At 47.0% G+C, this 3,682-nt stretch overlaps 1 pseudogene across 1 annotated transcript; it reads right to left on the bottom strand.

Moving 5' to 3' along the window:
• Window positions 1-314: 314 nt before the first annotated feature.
• Window positions 315-1,825, bottom strand: LOC103249277 (annotated as a pseudogene). Its single transcript, XR_503607.2, has one exon. The product of XR_503607.2 is annotated as a tubulin alpha-1C chain-like (transcript).
• Between the last annotated feature and the right edge of the window lie 1,857 nt (window positions 1,826-3,682).

Raw genomic sequence — 3,682 nt, 5'->3', positions numbered from 1 at the left:
CCTGACAGACAAAAAAAAAAAAGTTAATACACATAAGTTTTTACACATTTTTTTTTTTTTGAGTCAGAGTCTCACTGTGTCACCCAGGCTGGAGTGCAGTGGCATGCTCCCGGCAGCCACGACCTGCTGAGTTCAGGGATCCTTCCACCTCAGCCTTCCCAGTTTTTGTAAATTTTAACTTAAAAAAAAAAAAAATAGAGACAGAATCTTGCTCTGCTGCCCTGGCTGGTCTCAAACTCCTAGCTTCAAGTGATCCTCCAGCCTTGGCCTCCCAAATTACAGGCATGAGCCTCATTGTCTGGCCAAATTTTAACTTTTTTTTTTTTGACATTGAAAATGGAAACACTTTATTGACAGTTTAGGACCACAACGGACAGTTTCACAGAACAGAGATAAACAATCAAGACAATGGAGTGTAAAATGGTAGCAGACATTAATACTCTTCACCCTCATCCTCTCCCTCAACACTATCTGCTCCAACCTCCTCATAATCCTTCTCAAGGGCAGCCATGTCTTCACGGGCCTCAGAAAACTCTCCTTCTTCCATCCCCTCACCCATGTACCAGTGAACAAAGGCACGCTTGGCATACATCAGGTCAAACTTGTGGTCCAGGCGGGCCCAGGCCTCAGCTACAGCTGTGGTATTGCTCAGCATGCACACAGCTCTCTGTACCTTGGCCAGGTCACCAGGCACCATGGTGGGAGGCTGGTAATTAATGCCAACCTTGAAGCCAGTGGGACACCAATCCACAAACTGGATGGTACGCTTGGTCTTGATGGTGGCAATGGCAGCATTGACGTCTTTGGGAACCACATCGCCACGGTACAACAGGCAGCAAGCCATGTATTTACCATGGCGAGGGTCACATTTCACCATCTGGTTGGTTGGCTCAAAGCAAGCATTGGTGATCTCTGCTACAGTAAGCTGCTCATGGTAGGCTTTCTCAGCAGAGATCACAGGGGTATATGTGGCCAGAGGGAAGTGGATGCGGGGATAAGGCACCAGGTTGGTCTGGAATTCTGTCAGGTCAACATTCAGGGCTCCATCAAATCTGAGGGAAGCAGTGATGGAGGATCTGGCTAATAAGGCGGTTAAGGTTAGTGTAGGTTGGGCACTCAACATCGAGGTTTCTACGACATGTCATAGATGGCCTCATTGTCTACCATGAAGGCACAATCAGAGTGCTCCAGGGTGGTGTGGGTGGTGAGGATGGAGTTGTAGGGCTCAACCACAGCTGTGGAAACCTGGGGGGCTGGGTAGATGGAGAACTCCAGCCTGGACTTCTTGCCATAATCCAGAGAGACGTTCCATCAGCAGGGAGGTGAACCCCAACCCAGTTCCCCCACCGAAGCTGTGGAAAACCAAGAAGCCCTGAAGACCTGTGCACTGGTCGGCCAGCTTGCGAATTCGGTCCAAGACAAGGTCAATGATCTCCTTGCCAATGGTGTAGTGCCCTCAGGCATAGTTGTTGGCAGCATCTTCCTTGCCTGTGATGAGCTGCTCAGGGTGGAAGAGCTGGCGGTAGGTGCCAGTACGAACTTCATCAATGACCGTGGGTTCCGGGTCTACAAACACTGCCCTGGCCACATGCTTGCCAGCCCCCGTCTCGCTGAAGAAGGTGTTGAAGGAGTCATCTCCTCCCCCAATGGTCTTGTCACTTGGCATCTGGCCATTGGGCTGGATGCCGTGTTCCAGGCAATAGAGCTCCCAGCAGGCATTGCCGATCTGGACACCAGCCTGGCCGACGTGGATGGAGATGCACTCACGCACGATGTGGGCTTAGAGGTCCTGGAAGAGGCGAAGGGACGGCGACAGGGATCTCCCACTAACAGACTACCAAGGAGTCCAGGGGAGAAGCAGTGACAAATTTTAACTTTTAATAATAGATTTGTGTATATTTTATGGTAGCAAATTATAAAATAGATTAGTATCTACATATCTTTTATGCATTCATGACATAACTTTTACATTTTTAAAAATGTTTCTAGGCTATGTGGTTTATCTGTGAGTTTTTTCAAATTGTTGCAAATCCCCCACAAGTCAAATATATTTATTGAAAAAAATTCACATAGAAGTGGACCCATGCAGTTCAAATCCATGCTGTCCAAGTGTCAGCTGTGTAACTCATAATGGTTTTGCTTCTCTGATCAAACCATAATGATAAAGCATCATTCAGGTTGTTGGCACTTGTCAATCGAATAAGTGTAGTTTCCTGTGGCTTTCACTGGAATTTCTGTGGTCACTAATCTCTTGAGCTCCTTATCACATATTTGTTAGTCTTTTGGATTTCCTCTTCTGTATATTGCTTGTTTTTCTGTAAATTCTTTGCCATTTTTCTACTGAGATTGCTCTTTTTCTGATTCGAGGAGTTCCTTCACTAGCCTAATTTTTAATCTTTTCTCAGTCCATCATTTCACATTGCCTTGGCCCATGGGATTCTATGATGAATAAAAGCCTCTTTTTCCCCTCAAATCCCTTTTCAAGAAAAAACAAATCCTTAATACTGATGTACTCAAGTTAATTTTTTTGACTTCTAGTTCATACTTTTGAGATTTCTTTTCTTTTTTTTTTGAGTTGGAGTCTCACTCTGTCACCCAGACTGGAGTGCAGTGGCCGCTCCCGGCCACCGCAGCCTCGACCTCCTGGGCGCCGGCGATCCTTCCGCCTCAGCCTTCCAAGTAGCTGGAACTACAGGTGCGTGCTACCACGCCCGGCTCATTTTGATTTTATTGTAGAGATGAGGTCTCACCAATTTGCCCAGGCAGGTCTCGAACCCGCGGGCTCAGGCAATCCACTCACTTCAGCCTCCCAAAGGTGCGGGATTACAGGCTGAGCCACTGAGCCCAGCTCACAGTCTTTCTTAATTCAACAAACTTTTTATTATTTATTTATTTTTTGAGTTGGAGTCTCTTTCCGTCACCCAGGCTGGAGTCCAGTGGCACAATCACGGCTCACCGCATTCTCAACCTCCAGGGCTCAGGTGATCCTCCTGGCTCAGCCTTCCAAGTAGCTGAAACTACAGGTACATGCCACCAGGCCTGACTAGTTCTTTTATTATTTTTGTAGAGATGAGGTCTCACTATGTTGCGCAGGCAGGTCTCGAACTCCTGGGCTCAAGCAATCCTCCCGCCTCGGCCTCCCAAAGTGCTGGGGGTTACAGATGTGAGCCACTGCTCCTGGCTAATTTAACAAATATTTATTGAACCCCTGACAGTGTTCTAGGCAGTGAAGACTAAGCAGTGAGCAAGACAATGCCAGCCTCATGGGACTTGGTGGAAGAGACAGACAATATATATCAGGTGATGGCAACTGTTGTAAGACTAAAGCAGTGTGACACAGAAAGGAAACTCTGAAGGGAAAGGGTCTTGTAGATAAGGTAGTCAAGGAAGGTCACTCTGACATATAAACAAAGGCTATAATGAGGTAACCGCAAATCCTATCTGGGGAAAATCTGGAGGAAGAGACTTTCAGGCTGAGAAAACAGCAAGTGCCACGGTCCTGAGGTTGGAAATGGCTTGGCTTGAGCAAAACACAAAGAGGCTGGGGTAGAGTACGGCTACTGATGAGGTAAATAGGGAATAAGCTCATAAGAGGTGGGGTGGAGGAGGGCGGATCATGTAGGGCCTTGGGTCCATGCTAGGAGTTGTTTTTTTTTTCTTTTTTTTTTTTGAGTTAGAGTCT

This window comes from Carlito syrichta, unplaced genomic scaffold (genome assembly GCF_000164805.1).
Source record: "Carlito syrichta isolate Samal-C Ts95f unplaced genomic scaffold, Tarsius_syrichta-2.0.1 Scaffold118135, whole genome shotgun sequence".
In the NCBI taxonomy this organism is placed as follows: domain Eukaryota; kingdom Metazoa; phylum Chordata; class Mammalia; order Primates; family Tarsiidae; genus Carlito; species Carlito syrichta.
This window is presented reverse-complemented; position numbering and strand designations above follow the sequence as displayed.